Source organism: Bombus affinis, chromosome 2 (assembly GCF_024516045.1).
Source record: "Bombus affinis isolate iyBomAffi1 chromosome 2, iyBomAffi1.2, whole genome shotgun sequence".
In the NCBI taxonomy this organism is placed as follows: Eukaryota; Metazoa; Arthropoda; class Insecta; order Hymenoptera; family Apidae; genus Bombus; species Bombus affinis.
In genome coordinates, this window is record NC_066345.1 from 15,464,995 (window position 1) to 15,486,279 (window position 21,285).

Here is a 21,285-nt window from a genome sequence, read left to right on the forward strand (position 1 = left end):
CGTCTCACGATACCAATTTATAATCGAGCTCACCAGGTGCACGTATTCTATACCATCGTCGGCAACTATTAATCGCTACGTTGGTCGGTCGAGCTGCGAGCTTCGTGTTCCATGATCTCTCGACATTTGACACGCCGTGGCACGAAAATTCGTCGTCGAGGGAAACTAAACTGGTCACGGGGTTTCACGAGGTTTCACGGGGTTTAGCGCGTGTGCACCGTCCGGCCATGGTTATTGCATAAGCGTGCGGAAAATTTATAAATGGCAGGCGGTCTACACATCTGAAACGATCGTTACGCAACGGTACACGCCGCTGTATAATATCGAGAGATAAGTACCGGTTTCTCAGACGCGAACTTGCACCAAAGTTCGCCGCAGACCGTTATTTGTTTTCGATAATTTTACAACCATATCGATCGATCAGCTTGGAGAGGGCGGGAGGAGCGCGTAAACATCGCGCGTAATTCTACACGTTCGCTGCTACGTTCGATCGTCGACGATGCACGATTTTTCTTTAAAACGATTAAGATAAGGTAAGTCTCGTGGACCGGAAAATTGTCAACGTTTCGGTCATTAATTTGCAACAACGAAACTGGATATAAATTTAAAGCCACGGAATTCTCGCTACGCCGAATAACAGAAAAGGAAAAGACGGATAAACGACGATTTTAATTAACGATGTCCGTGCCTTAATGACTTTTTCATTAACGAACGCGTGCACGACCGGTGTCACGCGATTCCATTGCGGAAAGTGGCAATCTCCTCTTGTTTTGTGATAAAAAAAAACACCGTTCAACGCAACGTTTAATTAAGATAAATATTGGCGAGTCGGTCCAGCATGTGGGAGAGCCGGTCCCATGACGTAACTCGTTATTCAATGCACCGTGATTGAACTTAGAATTCAACCGCGTCCATCCACTGTCCTGCTCTCTCTCTCTCTCGCTCAACAGACAGAAAGAGAAAGAGATGCACGCCGGTGTCTCTGCATTCCGTTACACCGGGAATACTCTCTGGTCTTACGTAAGTAACGAGCCTGACGACGACGGCTTACGACGACCAACGTCGTGAATTCAATCGGTCGATCAGCGTCTTTTACGAAATAATCCGTATCGCGACATATTTATACGAAGCTATTTCGACCGATAACTGCGACGTGTCCTGGGAAGGACGCGTTGTAAAAATTGAAATAAGAGATTTTTCGTGTAAATATGAACGCGTATCTCGACGATGCCGTAAATATTATCGTCACCCACTTGCAAATTTGTAATTACTGGTCGATAATTAATGTAATATCGATTATTCTTACACCCTTGATTGCCGGTTAACTGCGTTTTAAAAGCAAAATTATTACTACGCGTATCAATTTTCTCGTTTTGAATATTCCTTCGTATTTTTAAAGTTTGTCCGTGAAAACCGGAAGCATCGTGCATATCGGGTTGTCAATCTGAATGCATAATGCAACGATGTTGGGATCGTAGGCTACATTATAAATTAATGAAATTCACGCACGTGAGAAGATAATACAATAAACGCGAGTAAAAAAATTACGCAACTTGCTCCTATTAGAAATATCCTTGCCCGAGAACAGCAACATGTTTTCCTGAATCCTAATTTCATTTTATTCGTTCGCCACTCGTACAAAACCATAGAGACACGCGTAAAATATTTTGAACCCATTAAAATGATTCTACTAGGGTGTGTCTCAATCCCCCACCTTTTTCTTTTTACCTATAACTAATTTATGCATGAAGTTCGCTCGTTTCATGAAAAATGTATAAATCGAGCTGTAAAAGAGAACACCCATTACGCCTTACGTTCCTGATTCACGTTTCCATTAATCGCGTAACTTTCCTCGTACTTTTTAACAAAACGAAACATCTATTTGCTGTATATATGTTTAGCAAAACCGTACGACAAGTTTTTCCAAGTTTACTCGGAATATCTATGTGTCCGTGCTATCTGAAACTTCGACTTTCTTTCCAATCACTCGACCGACCAAACATAGCGTATTATTAATCACGCGTGCAAATTATTTATGATATTCATTATCTTTGCTACAATATTATAAGATATAATAACCGCACGACAGTAATTCGAGCAAATAAGTAATTCACGTCACTTCGCTTGACGCGAATACATTAACATCGTGCTTGGACGTCGGGTATTTACGTGTTTTTATTCATTTTTATCCTTCCCTCGGGAAACCAATCGGGTAAAAAAATGAAAAAGTCGCGTTCAAGGCCTGCACGAACGATCGAGCGAAATAAGTATAAACAGGCTTGTGACACTTGTTACGTCGATTTGCTCTGATTCAAAAATTTGCATGATCGATACGATCGTAGGAACTCGCGCACTGCCTGTTGAACACGCGTTGAACGCTGCCTATTCGCGAAACCGCTGCTTCTCATCGAGAAATAAGTCGTCGAGTTTAGATCGGGACGGCGGCCTTAATACGAATTTAATGCAGCTATCAAACGGCTCGCCGTCTTTCCCCGCTGTTTCCTGCTCGGTTCACCGCGTCATCCTACCTGTTACTTGGATTATTAGCAAATGGTGCCGGATTTTTCGACCACCCTCGGTTTCCCCTGTCGCTTGCGAAACCCATGGAACGCGGTAGACGCGCGGTGAAACTGGAATTTCACCGTTCGGACAGGTGATTCGGAGCAAGATTCTGTAAAATTTGATGGACGTTAACGAGAACCGAAAGAAAAGTGGAAAGTGGTTGCTTGAGGTGTTTGGGACGTTATTTCTCAGATACGATCGTAGCAAATTTTGAGACCTTATTGCTATTACCATGGTTCCATGGCACTTTGCACTTGGCGAGCTAGAAACAGTGGAAAAAGTCCCGCGTTTAATTGTTTCTTTTATCCGTCTTCGTCTACGAGATACAACGAATTTTCTGTCATTTAATTGCCTTTACGGAGAATGCTCGGAATAATCAGCTTGCGTGTCGGGGCAAGTCCGTAGACGTCTTGCCATAGATCCAGTTCTCTATGGTTTCTGGTGTTTCCCGAATTTCTCGAAGAGCCTCTTCTATCCTGAACCTTCGTGTTTCGACGTTTGCTCCGTTTACATAAAATTCCTCGTGTCTGAACGAAGGCGGATGGAACATATGTTCGTATGAGGATTTTTCATCGTTTTTAGGTGTACGATCAGCTCCCCAAACGAGCCCCGCATGTTCTGTTACTTGTTGTGTAACCTTTCGTTGTACGATTCGGTTGAAAGCGGTTTGTACGTGGCCAATGTTTTATCAATGTTATTGCCGAAGGTGAATTGCAAAGGTCTATGGAATCGCAAAATTTACCGATGCTTGCTGTTATGCGGTTAAGTTCAGTTGGCGAAAGATCGTACGGTGAACTTCTTGATGCGGTGAACTACGATTTCTTCTGCACGACGTCGGCGTATTTAACTTAAAATGAGACGATATCTCAGGGCACACGATGGTGCCATTAAGCACATTTCATGTGCCATTGGTTTAAGTTAAATATTCGCATAGTAGGAGACACAGAGTTTATTTTCTTGTCGGTATCGTTTTTACTAATTATTATTGGTTACGTACTGTCAAATATGGGCACGATCGATCAAGAATAATTGACTGTACGAAATCTCACGTGAACGCGTAAAGGAGAAATACTGGAAGGTTAAGAGATAGCTGATAAATTACAGCGTAAAGTCAAGTTTAATAACAGCTTGAACCTGTACAACCCTTTTGCCGTAAATTTCAACTATATATCATTAGATGATCACCATAATCTTTAAGAATATTCTTCAATAAAAACATATTATTATCGTGTCGGATATAAGAACGTCACGAACGTGCATCCTATTAGCTCGCACGACTTAAACACATCAATGCAAATTTTAGTAATTAATTATATACAAACTACGGAATATAATTTTCAGGAATGTAATCGCTCAAAGAAAGGTAACCTTACAAGATACTCTGACGTTAAATTAGTTTCGCAAAAGAGACTGTTAACAATTAAGATACGAATAAATCTGTCGAACAACGATAAATCGAATATGCCATTCGTTCGGACAATTCTCTTCTTAAATTGGGAAAATAAAATCATTACGTCACGATATTATGGATACGTCGATTTCTTCGAATTACCCGAAATCCTAAAATCGAGATGGACAAAGATAACAACAAAAGTATTATACTGGAATTCTCTTTCGCAGCCAACAGCCACGATATTAGAAGACAGAATCGCAGGATGTAAATCGGTCGAAAGAAATGGCGAATGTTGAATTCTCAACAAGTTGAATTAACTAACCGTACGTCAAATTAAGTCCAGTATTTCTTCAACTCGCAACGAATAAATTGCAGCGGAATATCGCGGAGCGCATCCCCTGCTAAACATCCTGCTTAAACCACTTAACGTCTCCTCGATCTCATCAAGACAAGGCACAACTCTGCAACAAAGTAGCCGTTCGGATCTCGTGGCTGGCATTCCCAGCGATTCTCGTGCCGCTTCCGGTAGCTATAAAGTCAGACCCGACGAAAAATCCAGACGTCGCGCGCACATCGGCAGATCGTGGCCCGTGGAGCGTGGCGGTTGAAAAAGGCGACGGGGTTAACGTCGTAAATTTGTTATCTCGCAACGTGGACGTTGAATCGTGCAAGATTAACGGGACACGCGCATAGCCCAGTGATTTTCAACCTTTTGCGTTTCACAGCCTGCACGAGCTAATTACTGAAATAGCCTGGCACGCCAAAAATATATTATATTTGGTTGGAGGCAGAGTTCGTTCGTTACACGACTTCTATCGTCTTCATTCGACGATCTAAGAGAATAGACGTCGACGTTCTTCATTGGATGATCGGTGGGCCGCGGATTTTTCTACGCTTATGCGAAATTTAAAGACGCGAAATTGCATAGAACGCGTATAATATGCGAGAATACGCGAAACATTCAAAGTAGCGCGATCGACGTAACTTTTAAGGGATGAAGGAGACGTCTGTCCAGGTTCTATCCCTTAGAAATATTTTCACAAAAATTTGAATAGAAATCCGTAGTTCAGACACAACGGTAGAAACATAGTAGGAACGTCAACCTTCTGCTTGAGTTGCGGCAGATGTCGAGATACTTACGACGATGCTGACATGTCAAATTGAAACAGGCGTATCTGGGTGGGAAGGGTGGTTCCGAGAAAAATGACTTTTAATATTTAACAACACGGCATCGATTTTGTACGCGTCGTCAGAGATACGAACTGTCGTATCTTCAGATTCGATGCAACCGTTTCTTTCTTTTTCTCCTCCTTCTCGTATTCTTTGTCCTCGATCTGCTGTCTCACTCGACATTTCGTTAATTTAGTTTCAACGCAGATACGGCTTTCCGGTTTAACATGCATACAGATAAACGATTTTCGTGCTACCTGGCACCGATGGCTGGATTTAAGCGAAAGTCGCAGATACGCGTTTTCGGCGTAACACGGCAGATGCGAGCAACTTACGAAAGACAAACAGCCGTGTGCGACCTGAGCCCGGAGTCGCGCGAGTTAACGAGGATGTCCCGCGAAATGGGCGAACGGGTGGATAAAATGGCGGGCGTTGGCCACGGTCACGCGTGTCACGCAGCCGAAAAAAAGGAGAGATAATCGAAAGAAGCCAGCCGGAGGGCGAGACCGCGCGTTCTTTCACGTACACTCGCGATGAACGACGCGGGATTTCGTATGCCGAAGAAAGAACACGAATCCTTCTTTTTCCGCTCTGTCAGAGCCGAGAGAGATAAAGAGCGAGACAGAGAGGCTGAACGGATGTTGAGACGACTTTAAATGCATCCTGCGTGCCGCCTCTGTTTCTCTCTGTGCCTTTTTGTTCCTCCTCTCATTGTCCTCTACCGTTGTTGGCCGTTTTCGCCGCGCCTCTTACGTCCACTGTCCTCGTCGTCCTCTCTTTATTCGCCCCTCTTTTTCTCTCTTTCGTTTCTCTCGGCGAAACGGCCCTTTCTCCCAAAACGCGCAAAAAATGCGGTAATAAAGCGGCGGATCGAGTTTTGGAATTAAGCCGACGCGCATGGCGGACATCGGGCAAACGTAAATGAAAACGTGACCACGAACGAATGGTTCATGCAAAATTACGGCATCTCTGGGTTCCACAACGCCTCAGGATACGTTGCTTTTCGTCGCTTTGCGCGATCTCGGACGGAGAAAAGGGAATGGCTCCTCCTTTCTGTCTGATCCTATTCGCGTAAACAGCAGATTTCTCTCAATCGAATAACTGGCTTGTATTGTGGAAGTATTTCGTTATTTCGTATAATACACGTACAGATCGTGTGCATTTGCGAAATTTCGTATCTTCGTCGATGTAATTAGAAACACAGAATCTAGCTGGAAAGTTCTATCATCGATTGGATGTTGCGGAGAGCACTCCGTTTCAGATGTTTTCTCCGTAACTTTTGTTTCTTACGTGTTTGCGTTGCGTGTAGTTGCGCGTCTTCAAATTTCATGAATTTCAATATCAAACGCCAGAGTCTCGATATTCGACATAGACCGAAAAAGAAGAATACAAAATCTGACAGAAGTCGTTCCACTCTTCTCGAGAAACTTCTGTCTCCGTTTGATATTATCTTCTTGCTGATCGCATCACGACGATTACCGGCACACGCTGTATGAAGCGAAGTGCCGTCCCCCCCAAAAAAAGAAACGCCTGATTTCTCAATTTTCAACCGGGTCCAGACTCACGACCGCCCATTTGTAGTCGTTTATGGCAAGGCACTATGAATCGTCGGCGTCTACCTACTAATTACTAATTAGCAATTAGATCCGAGCGTGCGCGAGCTGCTTTTCTAGGACAGCAGCTCGCTGAAATCATCGCGTTCCAGCTTAATCGTCGTTCGTGCTAGAAGCTTGACGACCCTCTCCGCCCCTCCGTGTGTGCCGCGACGCGAGCGCGTTGTCCGCTTTATTAATAATAATTACGGCTTTTCCGAGATTTCTGTCCGGTTTTCCTCGTCCCTAAGTCAATCTCGAAGGCGGCCGCGAGCTTTTAAAGGAAATTGGCGCTCGTTAACAAGCCACGTTGCATAGCCAGTGGCCGGGTAATAGGTGGAAGCTGCTTTAGGGCAGAATTCAACGGCGGAAAGTGATAAAAGTGATCCTGCGAACGTGTTGTAATAACGCCAGTTCCTAATTATTCGACTATCTGATTAAAGACAGAGGTGGTTTCTTTTTGGTTTGGTTTCTCGGCTACGTGCTTTGCTAAAGAATCGAGCTTAATCGTTAATAGGCGATCGTTTCGTCCAATTTCTTTTTCTTTTTTAATTATTTAATTCGTACTTTACAATTTGTCCAGCTGGACGTTCGGTAAATTTTTCTAACTTTTCGTCCAATTGAACGAGGCACTCGACGTTACGAGATTACATCTGTTTGATCGTAGGTAGCCAGAAATTTATTTAATCGTAAAATAAACGAGCTTTGCGCATCCGATGTGCGATAGTTGGTTATATCGGAATCAAATTCGTTTGATCGTAATTGGAGATGGAATTGGCGAAACTAGCTCGGTAAATTTATGGTTATTTGCGTCGTTCCGCTTAATTTAGAGCGAGTTGAGAAAAAGTATCGGCTCGTACGCCTCTCCGCATTCGGATATCTTTATCGTATCAAATATCGATCATGAAATATCTTTATAACGACGTAATGTACCATTACGATTTATATCGATACGTGTGTTCTTAGCGACTTTTAACACAAAGAAATCGAAGTAAAAGAAGCAGTAATGAATTGAAACGTCAACTTAAATCGTACCAGCATTTCGTTTCGCAAACCCATCACCGTAAACCTAGTTACATATCCATACTAAATACAAGGTGTCTCATAATATACGACATCCAGAGGAATTTAAAATTCAGCGCTCGCACACAACATCCTATATCTCAGCTTGTTTTCGAGTTATAGTTAGAGGGAATTTTATGTTCCAACGAGCCATATCTGGTTACCGATGCATTCTAGCATTCGAAATGATCACGTTGAGCTCGATGCGAGTCAATAAACGTCCCGTCAACATCTTATTCTCTTACTCTGGCAATTACTCGTTGCTCCCTCAATCTGTTATTCTAATTCGCTGGAAGCCATGTTCAACTGTGCGGTATCACTCGAGCCTAGAACTTCATTCGTCGAAAGAGTCATTGCAACACGACGAAACTCGCCACAACTCGTAGCACCAACCACGTGAAACAAGACGTATGCACTACCGTCGATGATTATGCGAAACGGCGACTTCAGAACTCGACGGACGTTGCTTTGGTACGCGTAAATTCAAATTACGTAAAATCATATGTACAACGACTCGCCAAAGTATTCCGACACCTGTGAACACTCGCATATTTGCGCGAAATATTTCGAAATTTCGTTAGTATCGTAACGACAACCAACTATCGCGATGCTGTTGGGGAAATTTCAAACGATTCTGAACGTGTACACAGAAGTTACATTTAGTGCAAATATATATATCTTTTACGAAGTTCGCAAAAGTACTTTAACAGGTAATCATTCTCTATATTAACCAGTTGGTCGTTTTCCACGAGTATACTCGTCACGAAGAAATGACGATAGTCTGTATTACGACGAGCGCTCTCGATAATAAAATTAAAAAATAAAACAGTTTCGTTACAATTTAATTCTGTGTTACAACAGCCACACATACTCTGTGTTTGACGAGTATACTCGTCGTCGCTTACTTTTTTGCCACAAACTTTAGCTACACGCTTTTCAAAGAAGTCGCAACAGCTAACTGGTTAATAAGTCTCAGCATTCGACGAAATCGCCCCCGACACTTAGATGTGACTATTCATACTTTTTCTTTTGTAATCCTTTTATTAAATATAGGTTCGCAGTAAATGTCTTGCAACCTGTATGCATATTATCAGATTGCGTTTCAACTTTACCCTTTCACTCTCGCTGAACGTTACGTTCAAAGTCAAAGTTCGTAAGAAAGCGTTAAGTCAGATATCTCTAAGTTTCCAGTAAAAGCCGTCAAGCTTTCCAAAAGGAAACACGATAGAAACTCGTCAATTTCCCGCGTCCTGTAGACTATAAACGCACAGTGGAGATATTTCCACGAGCCAAGCGTGCGTGTTTCCTCGGTGAAATTTCTTAAGCTTGTCCGACTTGTAGCAGATAACGCGAAACGCTTAAACGTCCCGAGTCGAGACAGATAACGAGAAACCTCCTGAATGTCGGAGACGCGCATAAATAACGCGGGACGTTCGAAACATCGGGTGGATAGATAGCGGAAACGTTTTGTACGTCAGCGTTTTAATAGGTGGATAAATTCTCCTCGACGATCGATAAAGCTTCACCACTGTTTAAGAGTTCGACGTCTCGTCAGCTTCGGACGGACAGGCTGGAATCAATAAAGGTTCGAACGAATTTGTCACTGACTCGAATCGAGGAATATTTCTGAAAAAAGAATCGGAGATCGTCGATCGGAACGGGAAGAGAATGTGAAAGCGTGGCATATTTTACAAGTACCTGTATATGAAATTCCAAAGTTAAAAGAAACGTTACATTATCGATTAGAGAAACCGGTTGCAATTTTTCTTTTTTTTAAATTATATTTCGTAGAATTACCTATAGTCTGGAGATTATTCGCTCGGTTAGGAAGGTAGGAAAAATCGATCAAAAACGAGACAATGAAAGAGACGTTTTAATATCTTCTCCGACATCAAGTCGTATCAAGTATTTTCTTTTACCATTGTTAATTTTACCAAGTATTTTGATAGAAATTTGGCCAGCGTTTTTAAACTTCCAGCAATTTTTTAATATTTTTGTTGAAGTGGTTATCGCTTTTAAGGAAATTCTACATCTGGTCTTTTTAGTTTTCTCAAGCACCGACGCCATCGACAGCGTATAGACAAAAGACTGGGACGAAAGCAAACCATAAACAGTAGACAAGCGACGATGGCTTCAGGGTTTTCAGTTATAGGGTAACACTGCTAGCGTGCGGAACCGGACCAGCTCAAATTATGTTCCTACTTGTATTAAAATATATTTTCTACCTTAAAATTTATCCACGCGTTTCTCTGTTTATACATCTAATAACCTCAACAATTTTTACGGCACGTTTAACCTCCTTAAATAAAAATGATTTTTTCATCCATTGCATCATAGCTTATGGAAAGGATCGTGCAAAGGGACCAGTCGATATCGTACAATAGAAGAAGATAAAGTAACTGATAATTTGAAAGTCTAAGAATATCAGATTGAAGATATCTACTCGGAGCATCTACGAGACAAACTACGAGTGAAAATGGCCAAAACTCTATTCCTCTTCTAGCCTTGCCGCAAATATGCCGAAAAAGGCCAATGGAAACTAACGATGCGAACACCATATACATTTGATACGAATATCTATGGTGGCTGTTAAGTGGGCGACAATCTTTATACGTTTGTAGCTCCGTACCGCGAGAACGGTTAGAATCGATTGGAACACGTATTTACGTGTCGTGTAGCTGGCAAGCACGCAGACAAAAACTGCGGCTGTTGCGCGAATCGGTGCATTAGCGCGTATCACCATGCACGAGCTCGTAAGCGTACCGATCCAATTAGCTTTCTCGTTGGACGGCATTCTCAAAATTTATCCACCTCGGTTAATTAATTGCTGGACGCGCAGCAGCACGTTGGTTCGTCGTAATTCTGCTGATAACCTGGAAATATCTAGCAGTGGCAAAGTGAAGCGATAAAGTATTCTCATATAGTGGTGTTTCTTTTTGTCGCATTTTTATCGTCGTCGATCGCGAAAGTTCAACGTTCAGGGTAAATTATCCAATCGTCGTATCGATGGAAGATGATTAGTAATTGAGATTTATTTGAATAATTGATAAATACAAGAAGATATCAGGTCGTCCGAAAAGTTTCTTTCGTTTCATAAGATGATAATAGATAAGCAACAATTTTTGTTTTATATTTAGGTATGATCCACTTTCTATTCTATTTCTATTATTACGTTCGTGCGTAATTCAATAAATTAACACAAAAGAAAAAACATTGCACGTCTGTTAGTTTCTTATAAAAGGAAAGAAACTTTTCGGACAAGCTAATATATATACCGCGTCAAGAGTCAAATCTCGATCTATTCGACGCAAATCACTGTGAAATAGCAGTTTCGTTTCTTGCATTATCGTTTTTGCTGCGGTGTTGGATCGTTTTTCACCACGAGACGAGAATACGCGAATTTGCAGTAACTGGAACGCGATCGCGGAAGTATCGATAGCTTTTGCTAATTGAATGATCGCGTAAAAAGCAAATGGAATCGTTGCCTGTGATTCAACGTGTTCGTGTTTGATGCGGCGTTTCGATTGTGAAACGAGGAAGAGATTTTGCTCGGCAAACGAATTATGTATCGCTTGCGTTAAACTCACTTTCGGTTACCCGGTTCCGCACGTAACGATTTTTCAACGGGTTCGAATGGAAGAGCCGCGAGAGAAATTTGTACCATTTTCTGATATTATCGTGAAAGTCCCGATCGAGAATTCCTTTTCCATTAGATCGACGCACAATGAAATTTCGATTAAATAAATTGCCACCATCGATTGTTACAAATTGTTTAGCAAGCTCTGCGTATTAAAATTTTAATGTAAATTCCACGTAATTGAAGTTTCTCTTTCAATGAATTTTTTCTTTCAATGAAACTTCTCGCGCTAAACCGTAGAGTAGCGAAGATCGTGCGTTTTACGTAGGAGAAAACAATTTCAGAAATTTTATTGCTATTTATTTTTCAATTAGTCTCTCTCTCCCTCCGAGTTGGGACGAACTTTCAGTTACATTTCTCTTCCGTTTACACTCGTCGCCTACTTTTCTAATCGCCAAATTCAACATATTTCCTACTTGAGATTTACACCGAAAGCTTGCTTAAGAGTTGAACTTGACTTTAAAATATACCCGTTGTATTCCTTCTTCTCTTCATGCCTTTACTGTCTCGCAAATTTCATAAATTTCTTTTTCTCTTTCAGACGAGGTGTTTTGGAGCTGACACATTCTTCTGTTCCTGCCACTGGGGTACGTAACTTCGACGACGAATATCCAAAACTTCTTTCTACCCGACTTTATGCTCTGCGATCTTTGTACTTTTATAGCGTCGACTTAAATTTACAACATCGATAAGGGATATAAATTTCTTTTAGACCGACCAGCAGTTACACGGGATTAGACGTTTTCCGGAAATAAACATAAAAGTACAGACGTAATTTCTTTTCATTTCGATTCCTCTTGTGGTTTTTTAATTTTCTAGCTGAAAAGAAACCTGCCGAAAGAGGCAAATCTTCCCTCTGAACGCCAAATTTAGCGTATTTCTTTCAAAAATAAGCCCGATCCCAGTACAAATTCTCTAGCTTCCAAAATATTTCTTAACCATTGGCATGACTTTTACGAACGGCGAAGTCGAAAGACTTGCAGACAATATGCAATAAACGATAAAAAAATTGAAATAAAAAGATTACGTTTCCACTTCGAGACTATCCTGTTTACGTCTCGAAAAGATGCACATAATCGGCGGTTAGTCTAAAAAGGATTGATAGAAATCACTCGGTTCTATTACCGTTACGCGAGAACCTCTCCTTGACTTACGATATTTAACCATTGTTAAAGGCACGATTTTCTCATTCGTTACGTTCTTCCTGCGCATCTTGGAGATTAAAAAATTCCATCCACGTAACACGACTGGCCTAATACACCGTTTCGTCTTACATCAGGCTGCTCCCAAACGCTAAAAATCTCTCGTCTCTTTGCATTTCGTCGTGCGCCTCTAACAGCAAACTCGAACCGTTCGATCGCTGCGATCGGTCGCAATTGCGTAACAGCAAGGCGCGTACCGTTCGCGTAGCCGATCGAAACACGCATCAAAATACCTTGCCAAGCGGTAGGCGTGCGCTTACGCTTGTTCCTCTTCGAGGTGGCCTGCCACGAAGCACGTTCAGTAGCTCCTCCGAGTATCTGTTGCAAACTACCGGTGCAGCTGCGCGCCATGGTTCCCTCCTATCCGATGGTACCGATATTTATACGTGTATCTAGGTGCTCGTGTACTTGCCAGTTGCTTCACGCGATACCGTGCTAGATTTACCAGCGTTCGGCCTGCATACGGGCGGCTCTGTTCGCCAGCCAGCTTCGCTAGTAAATACTCGTTTCACGAGCGTGCTCGTGCTTCTATATAACGTACATGCAGGCCTATATAATGTTAATACCTGTTGCTTGTCGACACAGCCGTGTATACACACCCACGAGTCAGTGGAGGAAGAACGCGCGAACGCGGATCGATTGCTCAATATTTTCGGTCGTGGAGAATTATTTCACGTCGTAGGATACTTTTTCACGTCGTTGTTGCGAGATAATTCGTGGCGAGCTTGGTTCGACCATATTTTCCCGCTGCCGTTTCGCCCAGGCTCGTTGGAATGAAAAACGATCGGTAACCAGGTCGAGTGACACGATGACGGAGAGTCATCGGTCAGGATGAAATCCGGCAGCGCGTTGGTGTTTTTTAAGGGAGGCGTTTAATGCCGAAACGCTGGAGGAAAGAGCGGTCAAGATGTCCAATTGGTAATTTTTCGTGTCTGATCGTTCAAATTTCACTTATATATAAGGACGGATTTTGAGAGATTTGGCAGCGAGAAGACGAACTCCTTTTACGTTGTATCCTTTTCGAGACACGAGTCGATTACCAATGTCGCGTCGTTTCGTCTATGGTGTCACGGAAGAGTAAAAAGAGAACAAAATGACGTGTGTGCTAACGGATAAACCAGTAACTCATTGAGTTTGTACAGTTGTTTCGTGTCGACAGATACACCTGCGTATGTGGAGATTGGTACGACGTTGACGATATCGGTTAAAGATTGATCGAGGTGGTTGGCACGTGGATTAATAGAGATTGATCGGAGTAATACAGTTGGAATGAACTTTGAAGTTGATTCGTTCCTCAAACTTGTTTCTATATGTCTGAGTTGTTGGCAAACGTATCCAGCGTTGAGCAAACATCGGTAGATTTTCCAGATGTATCTCGAATTCCGAACGTATTATTACACCAAATGTGAATATCCTGTTCTATTTATCGTCCAATAGGTGTATGAATGAATAAACTTGGTGGCATTTAATCAATGAAAGTTTGATCAACGTTCTGTCTTTCTAGATCTTTTAATATCTCAGAGCCGAGAATTCCGAAACATTTCACAGATATTCTTCACGCAGATCTGGTTATCTTAAGGATCTGCGTATGCTTTCAGTCATTGATTGACACTTTATCTGGCTATCTATCGTTTCTAACGTGTAAAAGGCATTTGTCTACCTATTAAGCGCAATGCAAGAGGCGAAGCAGGACTTATCGAGATTTATCGAGGTATCGTGAATTTGCAGCGCTGTCATTCGCGAATTCGACACGATAAAAATAAAATGATATAAAGACCAAGGATCTTTTTAGACAAGTTTCTGTTATTCGAGACATGTTGATTCGAGTGGAACAGCAATGACCCGTCAGGGCAAGTCAAGAACCGTATGGAATGACTAGCGGAGTCGCGATCGATTACGTGTAAATACTAAGTAGCTTGTCATTCGAATTATTTCACGACTTTTTGCTAGTCAGAAATCATGTTTCATTATATTTGACTTTCCTCTTTTCCACCCTGTTTCACTTTACTTTTTCTAAGTAAACTAAATATCTTCCTCTATTTATTTTGTTTCTTCCTTGTCACGTGCTTACGATCGACCAAATGTTTCTGGATCAGACAGTTCTTTTAATCGTTTTAAACATGTTTTCATTAGCACGAGTGATAATAAGATTATTCTCTCGAAACACACGACAAATATTATCACTTTCGTGCAAGATCTGTGTATTTACAAACCAGGAATATTACCTTCGTTTCTCTACGAGCTGATCTCTTTGACGCTGGTCCTCGCTTCACGTCGAAGTACAGGGAACGCGTTAATCTCCCCATCTCGCACCTCGCGAGCGTAGGTCGAATCATTATGCAACCGACCGCTCCGTGGGCCGCGATTTCGAGCAACCTGTTTACGATCGCACAGTCGCCGCAACGTAGCTGACAAATCTTTCTGAAATATTGGGAATATTCGCTCGTCTATCTACCAGTTACGAGAGAAATTCTATTCTCGGTCAAGTTTCATTTTCTATCTTAAGAATCCCTTCTTACAGTTTCACAAATTTTCCAACAAAATTTCCACGCAGAGGATGAATCACGCCACGCGACAAATTACGCTATATCCTCGGTAGGACTCGATTTATCCGAACTGATACCCGGTTTATCGAATAGCATTCCCAAATTTCTATTACTCGACTGCAAACCATACGAATAAATATTTTTACCTTGCCATATAGAGAGTTTACCTTACTCTTTCCACGACTGAGAGTTTCAAAGCGGATCTGTACATCCCGAGCGAACAAATAAATAAAAGAAACCGGTATACCCAGTGTAAAAGAAGAAATGGCCAGACGCAGCAGGTTATATCGACAAACCGCTGAAGGATCGCCCCAACAAACTGACCACAAAACTGCTGGACACCGCAGAAGAATACGAAAGATTAAAGAGACATCGCACTTTACGTCTACATCTACTTCGTATACGTCACTGAGTGTAAGCTACCACAGCCTGTGCTGATTCCTCGCTGTAGACACGTTATTCAAATAAAAGAAGAAAGAAGTCTTCCTACGTAATAACGTACTTTTATATCGATAGCGATGCAATTTCAAATACAGCATAAAATTAATCCATGTAAAAATTAACTTGGAATAAACAACGAAGATGTTATTATTCTGTTGAACAAATTATCCGAATGCGCCGGATAAATGGACTTTTGCTATCGTAATTTGATCACTGAATTTCTCAATACAAATCACGATCATCCTATCTCGAACGTTCCCTCGCAAACTACAGAAAATTCTGCCAAAGTTGCCTAACTCTCTTAAACGATATGGCAACGTTATCTTAAAAATTCTAAATTACCAAGCGTGTGGCTTTTTTCAAATTCCCGATCCTCCTACAAAAAGACGGACAAAGATCCGTAAAGAAACGGTGAAAGAGATTGCAGAGCACAGTGTGGAGGAACTGAAGAGGCGTAAAGACGCTAGAAGACGAACCACGGGCAAATGACAAATTGTAGTCTATTTACCGCGCGTCGTTCAGCACGAAACATCTCGGACACGCTTCGATCCGCGTGGATCCGGTCGTATACACGCGGTAAAACGAGGTACATACTAAGTATATACCGTGTCCAGCGGATATTTAGTTGTACACACAAAGGTTTACAGGTTGGCGGTAGAATCGGTGGGGATAAATCGCGTGGACGTCGAATGCAACGGCCAACGAAAGCTCGCTCGTTCCTCGAGAACTGCTCGAGGAATCATGAGCCGCGCGCTGACGTAGGATCATTTATTTGGAGGACACGGTTTGTCGAGCGCGGCGAGGGGATGCTCGATAAACTGCGTTATTTATTGCGCTCCTAAAGCGCAACTCGTTTGATTATTTTTTTGCGCGACCGAGTCTCCGCTCCGGGAAAAACTGTTTCGCCGCGGCCACGATGATTTATGGGGAACGATGCACGGGACCGAGTAAGGCCTCCTTCTTTCCTCGGCAATCAGTTTCGGGAAGCTTGTCGGAACGCTCCGTTACGCCAGCGCTTTCTTCCGTGAACTGATTCCACGGATTAGAATTCTTCTTGGTTTCCGATAAACCGCTGACGATCAGCGAATTTCAAACACAATGCGAGAGCAGGATTCTCTACGAGGAAAATGAGAAATGTCTGTACACGCATTCATCGATCGTATTAAATATTCTATCTACAGTGTGTTCGGTATTTGTTGATTTGTGACTTGTTAAAAAAAAAAAAAACGATACAAGAAGACAAATTTTCAACAAGGAAACATTCTACAAAAGAGTATTTGGTCTCCTGGTAGAACGGATAAAAAAGTTTCCTCTAAACTCGTAAAAATACTGTCGTCGTTCGTTAAAGTGATAATATCAAAAAATGTGACGAAAACCAGCGAATATATCGATGAATCGTCCAGTGCATTTCGATGTAGCTGTTGGTCAATTATTATCTGTCCTATTCGCCAGACATCGTTGTTCGTCGTTTATTTCGCTCTCCGATTCTTTTTCCTTTTCTTTTTTTCTTCAACTTAGCAAGAAATCGAATATACTAAAAGACCATGAGAACTATCTGAAAAAATTCATCACTGAAGAAAACGGAAACTTCTTCGTTTAAAAAGCGTTAACGGAATGTCAATTCTATAAGAATATATTTGCTTGTACATCTTTGTCGAATTTAGCAACGAACTTTCCACTACATTCCTCCAAAATTACGTCATATTCATACCGTCCAGTCATCGATCATGTCAAAGCTCTCAAACGCACGACGCACTGACGACAAGCTAAATTTCTTTCCTCTTCAACATCCGATCAAACATCGTCCTACACGCGAAGCCATACTATCCGTGGCAAGGCGCACGAGCGTTCGATGCGTTTCATCCGCCACTATTTCCATATTCGTACGGGAAACTATTTTTCTCTGCTCTCTCCCTCTCTCTCTCTTTCTCCTAAGCTGGTGCGTATACATCGTGGAAAGATTACCGTGTCTCGTTGTAGGCGTTTCAGTACGTAGACGTCTCAGTACGTAGACGTAGCGCATCTGGGATCGGTGTCCTCTAACGGGACGCGATGCAAATTTCAGCCAAAGCCAAGGGTATAGATTCCTGTTGCACGTGCCTGCGGAACTTGTAACGACCTCCAGCTCGGGGGTGTTCCGTGGAAATCGATTCGAGTACGAGTACGTTGCCGACTCTTGCTAATCCAGCGGAGAAATTTGTAATGTTGACGGTACAAGTGTGGAGTTTGCGAAGTTGATACGGACGTAAGATTTGCGGAGGTTGAGAAGGATGAGTGGGTTTTGGGTTTTTACAGACGGCGGAACGAGGACGATATCAGAATCGGTTAATCCTCTCGAAAGAAGAAGAAAGAAAAAGAAGAAAAAATGCTGTACAATTCTCTGGATATATCGAGTGTGTCGTGTTTGGTGAACTAAAATTAGATTGGCCAAGTGGCTCGCGAAAGAACGCTTATCGTAGAACGTTCTGGGTATCGTTGAAATTATCGAAACACCTGCAAACACGAGATGCGTAATATGTAATTCGTTACAACGTGCGCGTTCGTTAATAAATATCCATCGACGAATACTTTGACGTGGCGAGAAGTAACTGTCAGGTGGCTTCTTTTGAATTATCCGAAGAGATAAACGTGACATACTGCTTTGGCTGGATGTAGCGTAGTAATGATAGAACGCTATCGTAATACTAAGGGTGTACGTAAAGAAATATTATATCACCTAATTACTATATATACCGTGTAAACCACAGAACGTTTAAAATCCTGAAGAACTCAGAAACCTGTTGCTTGGAAATTCGAAACGACGAAATCTTCAAATACCTGGTATTTCGCAAACGTCTTCAAACATCAGCAAACCACACCCACGAGCAGACATGTACCGAGGAAACCGCCGAAGGAACGTATCCTTCGGCCGGCTTCTCAAATCACATCAGCATCCACACTTTCTAGAGACTGTTCCTGGTAGAAACCCTGCAGCCCATAGATTGCTCTTTCAACCGCAGACTGCCCCATAGATTCAGCTGTACACAAGGCCAGTCCAATTTAAATTTGTCCAGAAGCGAAAGGAAATCTCGGTGTTGTGTTTTAACGGGATCGAATGCAAAACAGCCACGTTCCAGGCTCAAACGCGTTGCACACCTCCTGGCTTCTGATAAATTTTCTGTTTCTCCTCTCGAGTTTCACCATTGCCCGCCCCTCTGTTCTTCTCTGTTTCTCCACGCATCCATATGTTTCTCCGTGTTTCTCTCCTTCTCTTCCATTTTTGTTTTCTTCCTTCCAGTTTTTTCTTCGCCAGAGTTAACGTGAAAACGTAGAACCGACGATAATACGACGGCGGGCCATAAACCTGGCAAAAGATCGAGACATCGCCACGCTGAAAATGTGTAACACGAGGCTCGGAGAAATGTTGGCCGTTCCGCGGTTTCCAGCCAAATCGTTCCATATCTGGTCGCCTGTTCTCTCTCGTAACGGGATCTCTCGCTACGGCTGCGTTCGCCTATTTTCCATGAATCTCGCGATACCGATCCCCAGGAACGCTGCGTGCGCAATGCATAATGCACGCGCAGTTAGATCACTCGGATCGATTGCGTTCGCGGGTAAATTAGGATTAGCAGAGGTAAACGCGTCGATGCATAAATCGTGATACAGGTTTTTGGTGCATGCAGCTTGGGCAAGAAAGTGTGGGAATCGAGAGTAGGTTCTTGTTGTCATTCTTTTTCCCCTTTTCGATCTGATACCTATGACTGCTACAGTGTATCCTACACACGCACTATTGTTGCATACCACTTAATACGTACAGATGAATAAATAAGTTTCGGATCGGCGGCATTAATTCGCACACCTGTAAACACGCGGCGTCTCTGTATCCTTTGAAATGGCACACTTACGTTCACCTATTTTCCATGAAATCCACGTTACCGATCCCCCTGATGCTGTACGTATACGCTGCAATGCATAATGCACCATGTCAGATGACTCTGATAGATCACTTGTAGATAATTCAGCTCGGTGCATGTACAATGTACCTTCGATGTTCTAACCGTGATTGTCGATGAAAATCACGAACGAGAGAACAGGAAAATTTCTTTGCGCGTGAGTAGGTCGAAATCGTAGAATTGTATACACAGAAAGAGACACAGAGAAACGGGGAAAAGGAGAGAGGAGCATACGCTATCAGAGAAATAGAAATTTACGTCGAAGCTGGTTTTTCTTCGCGTGCTGATAGCTTGGAAAAACTGAGATTCTAACGTTCGTGTAGATACGGTCTGTCGAGGCAAATAGAAAATTTAGCATATACTCGTTGGCAACGATCGTGATCGGCAGTTCTTGCTACTTCCAAGAGCACGGCATTCGTTAGGATTTTTACAATGTGCCGTTCTACGGTAATGGAAGTAGAATGTTGAAAGTATCTTAGCTTGAACTTTTAAGTATAGAAATTTATGTGTCTCGCAACGTACTAAAGAACGTCAAACGAATTCTTTTTGCTATAGCTTTCTCGAGCTTCGGACATATTTGGAGGTGCACGTAGAGAAACGTGCGTGTAAACAGAATCTTTATTCGAACCGAGAATTTGGAAAATTAATTGAAGAAAGTTTAAGAGACCATAGGATACACGTACGTTGTGCGACGCAACTGTAAAACTGACCGTTTATTTTGAGAACGGTATTTTTGGAAAAAGTTGAGAAAACGACAGATTTACGTTATAGATTTAGTGCCATCTTTTTTATTATCATCGATATCGGAGAAGTAGAACGGTATCTGCGTTGGACGCGTATATTTTTTGTTCATAAACGATTGATAATTTACGTGTGAAAATATTTGCCCGTTTGAATCGATGGAAAGCTTCGTTAATAAATGAAATTACGTAACCGTTTATTTCGAAAAGTTCGCTTCCTGTAATCCGTAGCCTGTCCAAACAGTCGACACAACGATAATGAAATACAAATGACAGCGAACGTAATCCTATCCTCTCTATCTCACGCGATATTGCACGTGCGGGCGTGAACAAGTTGTTTAAATGCGATTCAGCGATATACTCGTAAATTATTATTACACTTATCAGTCTTATCAAATTGATAATAACTTTGCGTTTATATATGATTGTTGGCGAATTTAAGATGGAGGAAAATACGAGGATCTCGTCGCTAATTGCAAAATAACTGTGTAACGCTTGCAAAGCGATAAACAGTTTGCTTTATTTCACTTTATCGCTGAGAAATTCAACTCATCGATACTTAACGCTTAAACGCGATACTTAAACTTTAGAATAAGCTTCGACAAAATCTGCCCATACGTTTGCCACGTCCAGATACATCGCATTATTGTCCCGAATGTGATTATTTGCCGAAAGAACGACGTTGCTAACGAATTACTATAATGAAAATACACGTGCACAAGGTAATAAAATATAAGGATACGATGCAGTTATTGCCCTACATACCTCGTCTATATCACGAGCCTTTCAAAACACCTCCACATAACGATCCGAAATGAAAAATATGTAGAATGTACCTAACATTAATCTTACAGGCCTATCGTTGTAAGTACCAAACAAGTAAATTAAATATCGAAATGAAGTAACAGTATCTTGTCCGCCCTGTTCTTATTTCTGAACAAAAGTCGATTAAAGCATAAAACATGCATTCTAAATAATCGTACGATTCATTAATTTCGAAAGTGGCGC

At 42.0% G+C, this 21,285-nt stretch overlaps 1 protein-coding gene across 2 annotated transcripts in view; it reads left to right on the forward strand.

Moving 5' to 3' along the window:
* The window catches only part of LOC126928869 (protein sister of odd and bowel), a 143,289-nt gene that overhangs the window by 81,474 nt on the left and 40,530 nt on the right, over positions 1 to 21,285 (forward strand). For both annotated transcript variants that reach the window (XM_050744711.1, XM_050744712.1), the window contains one exon: positions 11,958 to 12,003. The gene's annotated coding sequence lies outside the window, so the exon portion shown is untranslated. The remainder of the gene's footprint in view (positions 1 to 11,957; positions 12,004 to 21,285) is intronic.